Source organism: Pipistrellus kuhlii, unplaced genomic scaffold (genome assembly GCF_014108245.1).
Source record: "Pipistrellus kuhlii isolate mPipKuh1 unplaced genomic scaffold, mPipKuh1.p scaffold_m20_p_6, whole genome shotgun sequence".
Taxonomy (NCBI): domain Eukaryota; kingdom Metazoa; phylum Chordata; class Mammalia; order Chiroptera; family Vespertilionidae; genus Pipistrellus; species Pipistrellus kuhlii.
In genome coordinates, this window is record NW_023425562.1 from 40,274,350 (window position 1) to 40,292,641 (window position 18,292).

The following is an 18,292-nucleotide window of genomic DNA, read 5'->3' on the forward strand; positions in this document are numbered from 1 at the left end:
TTTATTTTTTATCAGTTAATTCTCATCTATCTTTAGACTTTTAATCTGCAGTGTATCTTAAATATTAAACAATGGAAACAAACGTGTTTCACAAGAGAAATAAATGTCAAAGGCTCAAGCAACACTACAGTAATTTCCTTCAATGATTTAGACTTCACTGTCAAATATTTACAGAGCATACTTTAAATTAAAGTAAAAAACATGCATTTAGTATGAATGAAGTGGCATTTTTCCAAAGGGTAATTCTCTTTCAGGGCTTGTTCAGAACTTATTATAGATGCTTTAATAAGATTTCATTATTCAAACTCTTTTGATCCATGCTACTATAAAGCATTTCTTCATTTTTACATTTCCTTTACTATGATGTTTTATATATAATTTTATATTTCCTGTATTTACTATGATAACATATTACTACAATCTTACCTAATAATAGATAAACATGTAAATTGACCATACCTCCTCCACACCCACAGCCAATCAAAGTAAGTATGCAAATTAGAAGGCCAAAGATGGCAGCTGCCCAGATGCTCCAGGCAGGAGTGGCCAGGTGGGGCAGGAGGCCTGCTATGAGAGGGAGGGTAGGGGGCAAAGGGATCTACAGGACCCGAGTGGCACAGCCAAGAAAGACTGCAGACCTGGAGTCTGCAGCAAAGACAAAGATGGTAGACTCCAGCTGGAGTCTGCAGCAAAGCATCAAAGATGAAGATGGCAGACTCCAGCCAAAGTCTGCAGCAAAGATGAAGATAGCAGACTCTGGCCCGAGAGAAGGCCTGGGTCCCGGGTGCCGGAGGAAAACAAACTGGAAGCCAAGGGAAGGAAGGCCTATTGCACGAATCTCTTCATGCAACAGGCCTCTCGTAAAATTAATAAACAATCATAGTTTATGCTTTGAGTAACTGACTTTTGTCACCATTGATTTCTTCATAAACAATCCAAATCTCCAATATATGCATATATTATAAATTAGCAAATTCATTTCAAGATTAGAATTAGATGATTTAAATACTTCAACATCAAGGATATTAGAGTATATTTATCACAAATGGGGTCAATTGCTAAGAATGACTCTCCTTATATTGTATTCGGTTTAAATGTCAAAGAGGCTGGTAATCAAGAATCTAAAATTCTATAATCTTTTGTACTATAGACCTTGAAATCAACTTATTGATGGGCATGAAGTGATTTTTCTGTAAAATATCATTGATTTTCAAATGATTCTTCAGTAAAACTTATTGGTATCTTTTTTTCCTAACAAAAGCATCCTCATCATTGCAATGAGTGAAACATATGAAGATATCTTTTTTCTTTTTCTTTTTCTTTTAGGAAATTGAGGCTTTACATTGACCATAATATTGTGCACTTGATTTCCCCTTCCTGGTTTTCCCATGCCTGAAACACTTCTATTGTTGTGTAGGGTTCCAAGCACATGTTAGAATACCAATCAATGTATTTTATTGAGTAAATAATGGGCGTAAACAAAAAGGCATCCATACTTACCCACCATCTGCAAGCAAGCTGCAGGCACACACTGATCTAAGTACTGGCTGAAAAGCATGTTCAGGTTATACACAGATCTAAGCCCCATCACCACTCTTTTGACATCAAACAGACACTTCTTTAAGCGTTCCAGCCGCTCTCCGTGTTTCCTGGCCCCTGACACTTAAAGGGGCCACATTGTGACTAACCTGTAACAACCTTATGGCACCTTCAGCTCCATGAGCGAAAAGACTCATCCTGCAGTGTCTCAGTCTGCAATGGCAACTGAGGAGACCACCCGTCTCAAAGGTACGCGCACAACATGGTGGCCCCTCAGAAGCTGACTCCCAAATGAACATATGGAGCTGGGCCCTTAACCAAGATGCTTAGGTCACATGTTTGCTTCAACTCTTCAAACAGAGGAGCAATGTTCTCTCCTAACTACATTCTCCCAATCCTTAACTGATTTCTGACAACGTGGCGCATAGATTGATAATGTCACCTATCTAGTAGAACTTCTCAGGTGTGTCTGATCTAATCATTTATTAAGTTTTTTTTCTTTTTCTATCTCCAGGTGCTGCACAGATTATCTGTTTTCCAATATTTATATCTTTTTCTCTTGACTACAGTCCTTGATAGACACTAATTTTTTTTCAATTTTAAAAGCAGCTTTAAAGAAAATTGATTAACAAATGATTCAGCAGTAAGTATTAAACAATTCCTAAAACATGGAAGGTAGTCATTAAATGTTTGTAAGTAAATGAATACTAGTGCTTGTGAGATGAAAGTGGGTTTGTGAATAATTATTAATTATATATGCATTAATTTTATAGTCAATATATTATAGTTATTTTATTATAAAGATGTATATGTAATATAAATATACATAAAATACATGTGTCATATATACATATATTTATTTATTATGTACACATGTATTATGTATATATATATATATACACATATGTATACATTTATAAGAACTTTTTATAATTAATTTTATTATAGATGTTTACACAATACATATATATTTACATTAATATTTATATATTTATTACATATACATATATTTAAATAAAATTTATTCTAAATATATATAGAGAGAAATTTTGTAATTATTTCACTCTAGAGGTAAAGAAGCAAATCTGAGACCATTCTTGGGATGTCGCCCTATGTTTAGGGCAAGATATACAGAATGTTTGCGTTTAAAATTTTTAGTAGAGCCAGAGAATATTTTGTCTGGTCACTGAAACCAAACTAGAGAAACATTTGATTCCTCATGCACTACCAGTTCTATCTTCCTAAGGAAGACCAGGCATTCCCTCACTCCTCGGATAGCTCTTAGTGCAGAATAGTGCCAATAGGGTTAAGTCCTCATTTCTCAGGCACAGACTTGGGATGAGGAATACCTGAGGATGGACGATGAGGGACTTGATACAGGGTATCGGCTGCCTTATTTGCTCTATGTTCTGGACCCATGGGGCAGGTAAATGACCACCCAAAGCCATGCCTCTCCACCTGTCTAGGGAAAACTTAGAAAAGTGTCTTTAAAAAAACAACAACAACAACAACAAAACAACCTCCTACCCACTAAGAAACTTTATAAAGTACATTAAAAACAAATTTTTAAAAATTAGCATATCTAACATAAAAGCCATTTAAAAAATATAATTAAACTCAATAGATCTCAAATCAAACTTCTCCAAAGCCTTTGGACTTGGTTTCAGCGATGGCTCATCTGAACTGCAAATCCCCTGGTCAACCACATGCTGAACCTGGGATTCAAAGAGTCCCAACTCAGATCTCAAAAGGATGTAAACTAAAGGATACACTGTGGAACACAGTTGATCCTCGTTATGTGTGAATTCTATACTTGCAAATTCATCTACTCTTCTGCAGTTTTTTGCAACCAAGAGCCATTGGAGTCAACCAGCACCCACATGTTTCCAGCTGAGACCCAACAAAGCTGTGCTCCACGGTTTTGTTTCAGCTCTCTTACTGCAAACAAGTGCCTTTTTCATGGTGTCCTTAGCCATGTTTCTTACATTTTTTGTGCTTTGTGTTGGTGGCTTCACTGTTTGAAATTGCCCTAAGCATCATTCTGAGGTGCTGTCTAGTGTTTGTAAGCACAGCAGGTTCTGATAAAAGGGAAAATCCATATTCTAGATGAGCTCCATGTAGGAATGAGTTACATACAGGCCTGTTTCCAGGAGTTCAATGTTAATAGATAAAAAATACATATTAAATAATGTGTCTTTAAACAGACATATACTTGTGAATTGATTAAATCAATGTTGTGACCAGGATGACTGGACCCAATTCTACTTCTCCTATGAGAAATGGGTTAGTCTTAGCTGATTGAATTTTCTCAAAGACTATATGAAATGTAACTGTCACAAATGATAAAAGTTTATTGTATATATAACTCTTTCCTCACATGAGTATGGTAGAGTTATTTTTTTTCAAGTAACTCTAGAAAATCTTTAAATTTTACTTAAAAAATACACTTCTTATATGTTTAGTTTTTCATGGGTCAGCAAGACACACAACTACTTTAAAATATATTACCTAATGGTATACAGAGCTTAAAAATCCATCCAGATTTTGCTATATTGATTCTTTAATTCATTGAAAAAAATGCAAAGTACAAAAACAGAAAATGTCTGGAAGTATTTTTGGTCTGTGCTGTAAAAGAAAGATAGCTTCTAAATTTAGGCTTTGTTCCCATCACCAAAAATAATTCAGCTGAGTATCTCTATGCATACTTATGAAGCTGACATATTTATTTGAATTCCTTCTATAAAAATGAACATTTCAGTTGCTTATATTATAGGGACTTGTTGTTGAAAAAAGTACAACTATTACATAGAATTGGTTTATCAAAGTGTTTTATAAGAATAATATTTCAGCCAGGCTTGGTTTTGAGGGACCCACTGGACACTTAATTTAACTTTAGTGATAAGACTCAAGCTTAGGATTTATAAATTAACCAAATGATGATTCAAAATATATTAAGGTCAGCAAAGCCCTCAAACTCTTGGTTGCTGATAGCATAGATAAAACATTAGGATTAATTTTGAAGTAGTAAACATGCTTGTTTGTTTGAAAAGTTAAAATGATTCAAATAATCAAACGAGTGAACCCAATTTGGCATGTAATTATTGGACAAAAATTTTACTTTGATGATTAAAGAAAAGCAATTAACTTTTAGAAAGGAAGCTCTACAAGTATGAAAAAAACCCCATAAAGACCCATGTCTTCCTAAGGTCTTTCTTCTCTAAGTTTTGTAAAGTTAAGTATGATTTAAGCCCACAATCCTACTAAAGCACTGTATCCACTAAGCAACTCTTTCTTGCACAATTTATTATCAAAATCTGGAGGGAAGAGTTTTTTGTTTTTTTAAAATATATATTATTTCATTGATTTCAGAGAGGAATGGAGAGGGAGAGAGAGATAGAAACATCAATGATGAGAGAGAACCATTGCTTGGCTGCCTCCTGCATGCCCCCTCCTGGGGACCGAGCCTGCAACCCAAGCATGTGCCCTTGGCTGGAATTGAACCTGGGACCCCTCAGTCCGAAAGCTGACACTCTATCCACTGAGCCAAACCAGCCGGCGGGAAGGGTTTCTTGAGGTTCGAATGCCACTTGTAGTTACTTAGAACAAAGGAGCTGCAAGAGCTCTCCTGTGACAAAGATCAAGAAGACAAGAATCCAACAGAAGGAAAGAGTGGGGGTAAATAACCAGCAGGAAAGTGATGACTCCATAGTCAGTTAAAACATCAATGATGAGAATCATTGATTGGCTGCCTCCTGCATGCCCCCTACTGGGGATTAAGCCCACAACCTGGGCATGTGCCCTGATGGGGAATCAAACTATAATGTCTGGTTCATGGGTTAACACTCAACTACTGAGCCATGCCAGCCAGGCTGTTTGGTCATTTTCAATTTTAATGTGTACCCCCTTTTTGGCAACAGAGTCCACTTCACCAGAAACTGAAGCCCAAGACTGAGATAATTCCTTCCATCATATATGAGAATGAGAATGTTGAATGTTCTAAATTCCATAGCATACAAACATACATTTCATTTTTTTTCAGCCTCTTCCCCAAATGTGTTATATTGAAGTTTTCATGTCCCATTTCTCTTATAACACTTGGGTGGATTGTCAGATTTGGGACAATTTTCTGCTGTGAACAGCTCCATCCAGCAGAGTTTAAAATCCCCATCTCATGTTTGATTGCTGCCTCACCCTTTTGGTGCTAAAAATTAGGAGGGGGATGTAGGGGAAGAAAAATTGATATTTCTTCCCTTTACTTCCCACTTTGGAAGTAAAGAAGTTTTACTTCACTAACTGAGGGTAACTAGTCATCAACTATCTCTGGCCCATCTATGAGTTCTTCAGAGGGTCCTAAAAGTATTCCCCTTACACAGTTCCCTGTGGTGGGGCAGCCTCTGCCCAGTGCAACAACCTGAAATGAAAAACCCACCCTGCCCCATATCACATCCCTGGGTTATTACTGTCCTTTCCACTATGGTCCTGTGCCTATTTAAAAACCCTCACACTATACCATGAGTTTCATTGCCTTCCATACCTGTGTTCCATGTATAAGACATTTCTTACCATAACTATATGCTTTCAAATGGTACAACACTATATGCTTTCAAAGGTACTATCCAGTCTAGGCCAAACAGTCCTATTTAGGGAAATGTCAAAAAGAAATAAATACCAACATTTATTTATCTATGAAGTTGTTTATTCAGCTCTACACTAAACTTGATATTGGTTTATTTATAAGCACCAATATTTTACATCCCAGACTTAACGTCTTTGAAGTTAAAGATCATATCTATTTACCTGGATATGTCTAACTCAAGTCATGCATTTGCAAATAAAACTGATAAGTATATCTTAATAAACAAATTAGATATACTTACTACAAGCTTTAGTTTGATGATATAAACTCAGAGAATTATATTAATTATAGAAGAGGCTACAAAAATATTTTAGATGATCTATCTCATTTCCATAACATAATTTAGTCAAGAATGAATAACTAACTAACAATGAAAAATGTGTTAGATTCTTGTCACTATGGTGGTCTATTGATATTCATATACTTGACGCTCATTTCACCATCTCAAAACTTAGATAAAATTTGGAGAAAAAAGTTTCCCAAGTGCACTATTTATTAGCACATCAATAAGCATATATAAAATGATAATAAAGTTCATAAGCCATTATTTAAAAATGAAACTTTATAATTTATTTTTAAATTAGTTAAAATTATTTTGAGGTAAGTTATCAGTACTGTTAAATTATATTTATTTTACCATTTCAAGTGTTCCACATTTGATTAATAGCAATGCATTCAGCTATATTAATATGCCAACAAATAGGATGTAACATCTCATTAGTTTAGATGCTGAAAAATTAAATGAGTTTTGAGTGTGCCAATTTCTAAATAACTCTTGGAATTGACCTTCTCCTTCTTGATTTATGTCTGAATTTATTAGTGGTTTTGATAATTAAATTAAAATCAGGTCACTACCACATACTCACAAGAGACTGAACAGATGCAAAAGAAATGTTCTATCACATTAGTGTCACCCCTCATTCAAAATACTTTATTAATTATAAATATTTACTTAAATTATTTTCATAATTTTACTTAACAGTGTTAAATACTTTTTTCTCCTTATGGGAATACATTATAATTCCCTTCCCATTGTAACCATCAGTGACAAAGACTATTTTCCTTTTTGTAAAAATGTGCTGAAGTTAATGAATAAATTACCTGGAGAAGAATGCTTTAATTTACATGTATTAATTTGTATTAATGGACTGTTTTCACTTCAAAGAACTCACAGTTAAATCTCTAAAAATGTATTATGGTGACCATGTAAGATATCTACAGCAAAATATAAATGGAGAAAAAGATTGTACTCTTTTAGTCCCAGAACAATTGAAAATTTGCCTCTGTATTTACTGTTATCTATCAACAGGCTCAATACTCCTAATACTAGTATATTGACGGCAAGGTGGAGGAATCACATTCCCTCATACTCAGCTCATCCTGTTCAATGAACTACCTGTTGCTAGACTGTATATCAAATTCTGTTATCCTGCCCTCTCTGGATTACTCCAAGAACTCTTCATTAAATTTCATTTTGAACTCTTCATTAAATTTCATTTTCTAATTTTTATCTTTTGACTGGAACCAAAGTGGCCCTTATAAAAAAGAAGATAAACATAAAATTTTAGATCTAGAAGAAATTTTTGGACAATGAAGTCCCTGGCATTTTTCTGACATCACCTTTGTGGTGCTCCACTCCTTTGTAACAGTTCTATCAATAGGATCCTCCAAAGGAGGCAAGTTCCAAATTTTATTTCAAACTTTAAATTAATATTTTAAACAGTATTGTGTCATACACTGTCATCACCCTACCAAACCCATCTTTACAAATAACACCAACCCCATGCCAAAAAGTCTCTTCATGAAGACTGCTATGCAAATAAATCCAATGATGGGGTCATTAGTGGAATTCATATACAACCTCAACTGATAAACCCTGGTAGTCTCTTATTGTGTTCATAAAAATGGAAGATATGGACCAGCTGGAATGGCTCAGTGGTTAAGCATCATCCTATGAACCTGAAGGTAATAGTTCGATTCCCAGTCAGGGCACATGCCTAGCTTGAGGGCTCCATCCCATATGGGGCATGCAGGAGGCAGCCAATCGATGATTCTCTCTCAACAATGATGTGGGGCATTTTCTCTCTCCCCTTGTGCTTTGAGATGATTCCAATGGGATTCAGATAAAGAGAAGCTCCAAGTTGCTGTGGGAGGGAGAACGCAGTGGAATTTTATTACTTTCCCTCACTCCCTCTCTCAGGAGTCTTTCATTCAGTTAATGAAATTTATCTTTCATTTAGTTAATGTGGCACCCATTTTCCTTCCTTTAAAATCTTTCCCATTGCTTGTAAATGATCAAAAATTGTTTGCTGTGCAATATTTAATTTTTCTGCAAGTTATTTTTGAGCTTGACAGGCATCTTCATCTACTAATACTGTAACCGTTCTTCAAACTTTTTCGGTTGACCTGGACGTTCTTTGTCTTTCACAACGAAATGAAATCATCACTTTAAAGTTTAAAGCATTTAAAGCAGCATTACAAGTATCTTGAGATGGAGCATGTTCACCATAAGCTTCCCGAAGTATATGATAACTTTTAGCAGTACTTTTCTTCAAAATAATGACTTAAAACTTCCCACAAATACTTTTTTTGGCATGAAATTCGACATTTTTAAGTGTAAAAATATCTATGATGTTAATACCTTCAGCAAATTCAACATATGACGTTTTGAAGCTTGCTGTCAATACAACAAAATAGCATACATATCAAATTGCATATATATCAACATACATGAAACTCCATCTATTGAAAAAATCCGCATTATTAACCATTACACTTGGCATATGTGTATCCCAAGAATCTCTTATTACTGACCCACTCCAGAAAAAAACAACCTGAGTTCTCTTTTTTTATCATAAGACTCATAGGAGATCATTATGAGACAGACTTTTAGGAATGTCTAAAAAGCTTCTTCCTCTTATATATTCTTTATATATTAAAAAATTCATATATTTTAAAATTCTAAAAATGATTCAAAAGATGCTCTCTTTTACAATTTATAAATGGATCAAATCAATAAAATTAAAATCACCAAAAACAGTGCCTGTGGAGAACTGCTTTTACGATGTTAGGTACCTATGAAAAGTAGCTCAGATTATTTAATGCTTGTTTCATAGAACTAGAAGATCATCATTTATAAAATAGAACAGACAAAAATAAAGCTTTTTAAGTGGAAAGTAAGACAAGAATAGCTGTTACATATTTGCTAGAAGAGCTGATAAGTCAAAAGAAAGACAATTAATTTTCAAGCTGATGTATAGCTCTGTATGATGCCAATAAGAATCAAGCCTCCTTCTTTCAGGAAGACAATTCCAGGTCAAGCTGAGACATAGACAATGTACAGGAGGACCCATTTAGAAAAGCCAAAGGCAACGCTCAACAGCACAGAAAACAATTAATTTCATAAAAATATTTGACCTTCTGGGATCAGTGTTTCCTATTTTCATCTTTGTTTTACACTTTTCATTTCAAAGTACTTCTTGCTATCCTAGTAATTGGCAAATTACAAAATATTAGGTAAGTATTTGTAACAATATAGTGAGTCTCTACAGGGTCTGATCTTAATGCTGAGTTTTACTTTATTCTGTGAAAACTACTTACTTTTGATAAGAACAATACTTTTGTTTCCCCAGTTTTCTAGGGGAAATAACACTCCAATATTATCTTCTACTTATCCACAGTTTCTTTCTTTTATTTCTGCAGTGGCTTAATATGTGACACAACTAATTTTCCTATTGTACTGAAGTAAGTTAAAATACTAAGGTATAAAATTGCTAATTGTTAAATTATATTATTTCTTCAGTAATGATTATTAACTTTTCCTTACCATGCTCAAACAAATACAAATATGTTTATTTGAAATTCAAAGGTGTAACATTTATTTAGTTCATTAGTTCAGGTTTTGTTTGGTACTTATATATTTAAATTTTACCCAAGATAAAAAAATGTTTGGTCCTGGCTGGGTAGCTCAGTTGATTAGAGCTTTGCCCTGATACACCAAGGTTGTGGGTTTGATCCTTGGTCAGGGTGCATATGAGAATCAACCAATGAATGTATAAATAAGTGAAACAACAAATTCATATTTCTCTCTCTCTTTTTCTCTGTCACTATCAATAAATTAAAAATTAAAATTTTTTTAAAAATATCTGGAACAATACATTGTTGTCTAATAAAGCATTACATTGTGTTATACCTTTTGATTTAGTTAAAGCTTTTACTTATAGATAATTAATATAATTGGCTATATTATTTATGAAAAGGTTATTTTAGTTTTGCTATTGATAACAATTATGAGAGAGGATGAGTTTCTGCTTTGGTAAAAATTACCCAAGCTATGAATATACACTGTCCAGCACTGCATCAGGAAACCTTTGGAACTATTTTAGTTAAGTTATGACTGAAGATTTTCTTGCCAGAGAAGGCACAGGCAGTTCCCAGGGAGCTGTATATAAGTTAGTTTGAAAATGAAAAATTGCTTTTAGAGTTTTGACATACTTTCAAATGAATAGGCTCTTGGAATATATTAAGCCTTATAGAAATCATATCAAGAGACAAGTTCAAATTACTTGTAGGTAAAAATTTTATTTTAAAGATCTAACCACTTATTTGCTGAATGAGTTCAAATAAAATGGATGTTTCATAGTCATATTGAATAAAGCAGCCTAGAATTTTGTCTTATACCTCAAAATCCAGCATCAGAGTTGCTCAACCTTTCAAATGATTTTGCTTCTCTAATATTTAGGGGGCCATGTTGCTTTTACAATTATGTACAGACAATTATATGGTTTTAAATATAGGAAGAGGGGAGAGGGAGAAGGAGAGGGAGAGGGAGAGGGAGAGGGAGAGGGAGAGGGAGAGGGAGAGGGAGAGAGAGAGGGAGAGGGAGAGGGAGAGGGAGAGGGAGAGGGAGATGTGGAGGGAGGGTTAGCTAGGAATTTCTAGAGGAAGGTGATGATGCTGCTTATCTTTATCTTTTCTTGCTCGGGAGCTAACCGGAGAAGGACCCCCCAACCCCACCTCACCAACAGTTTTGATGGGTAATTAACCATTATTTTTCCATCTCTTTTCAATTCTTGAAAACCTTATTGTAATGAAGCTTTTCCCATGGTTTTCAACCATTTCACAAGAAGGATAATACTACCTGTGACAAAGGGGTAATTGAGTCCGAAAGCTGGAATTCTGAAATCTTTCCTGAGTCTTAAAAGCGTGGATATGTGGAGAAAGAAAATATTCCTTTTACAAGTCCACTTGATGCTCAAAAACAAGCATTAAACCATTGTTAGAGGACAAGGAGGCTAAACTATAAACTACTGACAGGAAGCTGCCTTCTGCTGAGTGGGGTAAAGGAGAGAAGGGGAGGAAGACAGAGAAAGTGGAGATTAAAATCAGTCTGGAATTACAGATGTAGGCCTTTATCCCTCCAACCCTCCATTAGGTGTGAACTTCTGGTGGGGTGGTGATAGAAACACCCAGAAAGGATGAATAGGAAGCCAAAAGCAAGAAAGAGACAAATATCCTGTTTGAATTTATATTTCTAGAAATCAGTATCCTACCCCATCCCCACCCCCACAAGCCTCAACAGCAAGCCAGGTGGCCAAAACAATTTTAAATTGTTCCAACAAGTAGTTAATCTTGTCTCTTTCCTTTAGCAAGCTTGTGACAAGGAAGGGACCCCCAAATCGCTCAGATTATCCAGCAAGTGGTGAGCGTGTGCCACTGTGGTGAGGGTCTCCATGGACCCCAAAACAGAGACTCACAGGAGGGACACAGAGGTCGGAAGCAAAAGTGATATGGGGGGAGGTCTTCCATGGTGACAAAAACATAGGTGAGTCTGTGTTAACAGGGACCACCAGGTGTGGCCGTGACAGGAAATATCCTACCTACTAGTATCATATCAGGGAGCAGCATTTCATTATTAGAATTATATACACTAATTTGAGACACTTTAATACCTTTTGTTATTTGGCCTTTTAACTAACAATACTTTTATAATTACGGTTATAATTAGGGTTGCTAGATTTAGCCAATAAAAATGCAAATATTGTATGGAATTTACATTAAAAATTATTCATTGTTTATCTGAAATTCTATTTTAACTGTGTTTCCATTTTAATTAAGTGAAAGTTTTAACCTCTTCTCAAATTTGGGAAGCATAATTATATTAGTTACTTAAAATAAATAATATTGATCCCCCCCCCCCTACATTGTACTTGTGAAATTGTATTGTACATGAGGGAAACACAAAATGTTCACATTAACACTGCTGTGAAAGGAGCAAATGTTGCCTTTGAATAATAGGAGCTTCTTCAACATGGGCAAGAGCAGGGCAGAAAACATGTTATGAATGACCTATGATTGACATTCTTTGTTTCTTACAAAGGAGCTCTTGAATTGGATAATCTGAATTGGATAGTTTGCCTGCCTCTAGGCCAGGCTTTGTGCTGGAGGACAAATGGAAAAGAAAAAGAAAATGTTTCTTTGAGGAAATAATGGGATCAGACAGGTATTTTTCACCTCAAATTTTCTCTTGATGCGAAAAGGGGACTGAAGACAAAGATCAAAAGGTGTTAGAAGTAACAGAAGACTATCCCCTGGGGAGTCCTAGGATCATCATTCCCAGAAACTGGGAGGAGGGCAGAGGACCAGGCCCCAACAATAAGGAAATACAAATCCCAGGGCAATGCAACAAAGGTCCCTAGAAACCTCAGACCAAAGGCAGAATGTCATCAGGCACCATTTCTTCTAAGGACTCCAAGTCCCTGGGGGGATCTCACTGCAGGGACACTCAGGAAAGCCAGCACCATAAGGGAATGAGCCAGCAGCATTCAGTGAGCCGAGCTGCTCCCTAGGCTGAGTATCAAACACAGAATCAGGCCTGTGGTCTTTGGGAGGCTCCACCTGGAGTTGCTGAGCCTCCTTAGTCAGGTGAAGGGCATTCCACGTGGTTTTCCGATATTGATTTCTTGCTTTTCCTAAATAAGAACTGGAGGGATCTTAGGTGAATTTACACCTCGGTTAAATTTACACCTCAGTAAAATGGGGACATTTATGTGACCTAATTCATAGAGTTGTCTGGATAAAGTTGTATGAGATACAACTTGCAAAACAATGATCACATATAATTGCTCAATAAATAAATAAAACTAGTACAATAATAAAAGCAATAACAATATGATTATTATTCCATAATCAACTAAGTTAAGTGCAGTGATAAAATGGAGGATACATGAAGAAACCAGGTCGCATTAAACCTGCTGTGAAAAAAACGGGGGAACATCAGCAAGAGCACGGACAAATCTCATCAGGTGCTCAGAAAGCTTCTCTCCATTTCCTGCCCGACCAGGAACTGATCTCTGAGATACCAAAGCAAAAGGCCATGCATTTGTTTACTCGGAATGTATTGATTAGCATTTTATTCCAGATGTGATAATATCGCCACAGCATCTTAAATGGTCTCCCTGGTTCCTTTCTCTGCTGTCTCCTCAATCTCCTATACCCCTTTAACACAGCAGCCAGAGCGAACCTTCAAAAATAGAAATTAGATAAAGACAAACCTCTGCTTAAAACTGTGCACTGTCTTTCAGAAATAAATTTAAACGGCACGCCAAGCCCCCTTGGTTACTGTTCCCACAAGTCTCTGCAAATTGTTTCTCAAATACACCAAGTCTACTTCCAAGTTGGAATGTCCTTCCTGCGTCCCCTAGGGTACCACACTTTAAAAAAAAAAAAATCTTAGATAGCACTTACCCTCATCTATGTCTTTGTTTACTTCTTCAGTATTTATTGGTTGTCTCCATCATCTAAAAGTTCTATGAGAATAAAACTCCCATGTTCCAGCCCCAGCACCTAATCAAACTCATCAACTACTGACAGAATGAGTGAAAAGTTCCTTATACTTTGTTTTCTACTCCTCCACTAACATCTTTTCCATGTTAACTTTCTGGAATGGTTCATAGGTTGACACTCAACCACTGAGACACGCCAGTTGGGCACCACTTGCTTTGTTAAATGACCCGTTCACAGTAGACACTGAAGATTCAGAAATCTGCACGTCTTGTTCCAGATCACAGGACTCCCAGCCCACAGAATGGGGGCCATTCCATAGTGAAGTCGGCATCAGTAATAGCAAACACACGACGTTTCTACACAAACCATACTTCCTGAAGCAGCCATAAAAGGTGCTGTCTTCAGAAAGAACTCCTCCCACACCTTGGTTCCAAATATCTAAGGAGTTATAAAACCCTGAATAGCTTGCTCTGAAGTATGTTATACTTCTTCCTCTGCTTTCGTTTCAAAATACAATTTCCAGAGCTGAGTTTCTCTTATGGCATTCAAGCTGGTTTCTATACTCCCATTTCTTTCTAGATGGTCATTCATAAATGAGTTACTCTAGAAAGTGCTTGTCTGTCTTGTATACTGTAGTAGCAATGAACTCATGCAAACCCAGGACCAGTATCCTACTATTATCTGAGTCTGAAACCTACAACGCCCCCAGATCTTACTAAAATTAAACATAAGCCATGTGATGTCTTTGGCTTCTCTTTCTCTCTCCAGCCTCATCTCAGCCTCTCAGATCTCAGAAAACAGATGACAGACAGATGGATACGAATATGTGGATGTTTTATGAGATGTCAGGTACAGAACAGAGGATACAGAAGACATGCTCAGGAAAACAGGTTTATTTTACTGACAGGTACTGGAGGCAGAGACAGGTACACAAAGAGCCACATAGGAAAGATGCCAGGTGGTTAGGAGATAGCAGGAGAAGCACCAGGCAAGAGCCTTCACAGGGGTTTCAGCAGCAAAAGCAAAGCCTGTTGGGTAAATAGTTTAGGAATGGCTAGTTTGAGTAATTTCACAGGGTTTGGGGTTATAGGGAAGGTCCCTAGTGCCTACGGCCTGGCCCTGGGATGATGAAGGCAGGGAAATACTGTCTTCAGGGGTGTGTAGGCAAGAAAGAGAAGATAAGGCGTAATATAGGCTGGGTCCTTTGATGTCTCTAAAAATTGGTTAGCTGGGGTTGGGCATCCTCTCCCAGCCAGAAAGGTTTTTTAGGATGTCAAAATAACACAGTATACAAAATAATATACACATATATAACACATACATAAGTGAATACTCACTGTAAGTGTACACAACACAGTAGAAACCCCATGTATCACGCCATCTATACTCTCTTCAAGGGTATAGACACTGCCCATCACCACTGAGAGGACCTGGTGCATACCAGGCAATGACATTTACTGGGTGTATTATTCATGTGTTGAGTTTAACTGAGTTTGAAATTCTAAGTGTACCAGCACTTAATGGAAGAATCTGCTCAGTGACATGTTTCTTTGTTAAATAAGTATTCATAATTTGCTTCCTGAAATGCAGAAGCCTCCTTTGCTGCATACAAGGAAAGTAATTGTGTTATAATGAAAAATATCAAATTGCCACTGTTATGTAATGGCAACTGTGTCTACAATACAAGCCAGGAAATAACACATAAATCATGATAATCGCCCAAGGAAAATAAATTATGAATTAATAATGAGGCACACAGTAAAAAATAAAAGGAATTTTCATTTCATTTGAAAATGTAATAAAATAACTGAAATTAAATCACTGCCCATACCGTGGAATATTGCTTTTGGAAACTGTAAGCCATTTTTCTGTCCTTAACTCCTAGTACAATTAGGGAGCTACCATTCTCTCTTTGATTCTTTGGGCAACTAGTTATGTCTCCCATCACTTCAAATACAGACATCAGAATAATTAATAACTGTAAATACCAAGACCAAGAGTTGATGTGTGCCTCATAAAAATACTGCACACAAACGTTACAGGAAACTGCATATTTACATACTGTTTGGGTAATTCTGGCATAGTAAATGTTTATTATATCTTATAGAAGGCTATATATTTTTTTTAAAGCATGAATGTTTTCATTATGTTAGAGATATAAGAAAGTAACTGATTTGATAATATCTTGATAGCTTTATAGAAAACACATGCTAAATTATTAAGAATAATATGACTCAGATAGCAATTAACTGACTATAGATTAGGAAAGAAAAGAGCATTTCCTTGTAAAACTATGATATGGTGTTTGGAAACACTTGTGTTTTAATGTATGGAACAGAATCACTCCACATTCCTAATTTAGACCAAAGTCTTACTTGGTTCACTGCCAACTTTTTATTTATGTTAAATGCTTGCTTTTTAAAAAATTACAGTCATACTTGCCATATAATCTTATGTGTGAATTATCAATAACTAGGAATGATTGTGATTACCACATGACCTCTTGGCAGCTGTAACAAAATATGGCATATTTTCATCATTCTTTCAAACACTTATTAATCCTTTCTTCATCTTTATAATGTTATTAAACAAGATAATGAGCTAATATTTTGCCTATATTATACCATGCAGACAGGATGGATTAGTCCTTTCCCAGATTCCAACTCCCAACCCCCTGGGAAAAAAAAAATACTAAGATTAAAACTAGTGTTGTCTCTAATGTTTCCTATCCTGGACTATATTTGTCTTTGTGGTCTTTTTCTCTGTCCTATTTAAAAAAAGGAAAGGAAAGAAAGTCTTAATTTTCCCCAGTATCAATTTGGAAGTTACTTGGATTAACGTCTTATTAATCAGAAAGTAATCTATATATATATAAAAGACTAAACAACCGAACTGATGACCGAACAGGCTGTGTGGGGTGATCTGGCCAGCAGGGGGATTAGTAAGGGACGACCACACGACTGAGCACAGGCTGTGTGAGGCAGACAGGTTGGCATGGGGTTTAGTGAAGGTTGACCAAATGACTGAACAAGCAGGCTGTGTGGGACAACCAGGCTGGCAGAGGAGGGAAATTAGGGGTGACCATGCTGGCGGGGAGGGAGGGACAGTTAGAAGTGACAGCCCGGTGGGGGAGAGGGCAGTTGGGGGCAATCGGGCTGTCAAGCAGAGGCAGTTAGGGGCAATCAGGCAGGCAGGCAAGTGAGCGATTAAGAGCCAGCAGTCCAGGATTGTGAGAGGGATGTCTAACTGCTGGTTTAGGCCCAATCCCAGGAATCAGGCCTAAATCAGCAGTTGGACATCCCCTGAGGAGTCTTGGGTTAGAGAGGGTGCAGGCTGGGCTGAAGGGACCCTCCCTCTCCCGTGCATGAATTTCGTGCATGGGGTCTCTAGTTCTGCACTATAAACAGAAAAAGGATCCTTTCTTCTTTCTTTCCTTACTTCCTTTTTTTCCTTTTCATCCCTTTCCTCTCTCTCTTTATCTATATCTGTATCTATATTTGAATCTATATCTATATTTATCTTTGGGATCTTTGTCCGCAGGAAATTATTTGTATTAAATGTGTGATTAATGAGTAAATACATTAAAGATTCTTTCTTTTTTCATTCTTTCTTTTTCCTTTGTTTTGAAAACCTTTCAAAGGCAGAAAAATACAATTATATATTAAATTTAAATTTAAGAGACTGTAGTACAATCTTATTAGAAATTTTGCTTATTCTTTTCCATAAAAGAATAAAAATACAAAAAGTAAATTCAATGTTTTTCTGTCTTAAATGAAGACACATTATTCATTAAAATCTGATTTCCATTAAAAATATTATTAGAAAACTAAAGGTACTCCAATCAGGATAGAAATCAATATCCCATGCAATAAAATATGCAAATTGTTTTTATTTCATTTTATTTTTAATTTTTAAAAATGTATTTTATTGATTTTAGAGAAGAGGAGAGAGGGAGAGAGAGATAGAAACATCAATGATGAGAGAGAATCATTGATCAGCTGCCTTCTGGGGATTGAGCCTGCAACCCAGGCATGTGCCCTTGGTTGGAATTGAACCTGGGACCTTTCAGTCTGAAGATCAATGCTCTATCCATTGAGCCAAACCAGCTAGGGCCAAATTGTTTTGTGTGTGTGTATGTGTGTTTGCATGTATGTATGTATGTGTGCATGCGCGTGTGTTTACAATCTTTTATCTTATATTTGGGTTCAACACATTATAGACTTTCATAGCATGGAGCCAGAGAATAAAGTAAAGTTTCACTTATTTTCTAAACAAATCATTTAAAATCCAATTACGTTATAGAAATATGCTAAGTATACCTTAATTTGGAGA

At 36.2% G+C, this 18,292-nt stretch overlaps 1 protein-coding gene across 1 annotated transcript in view; it reads right to left on the reverse strand.

The window, feature by feature from the left end:
• Positions 1 to 18,292, reverse strand: part of DOK6 (docking protein 6) — a 234,342-nt gene that overhangs the window by 191,745 nt on the left and 24,305 nt on the right. The window lies entirely within an intron of this gene.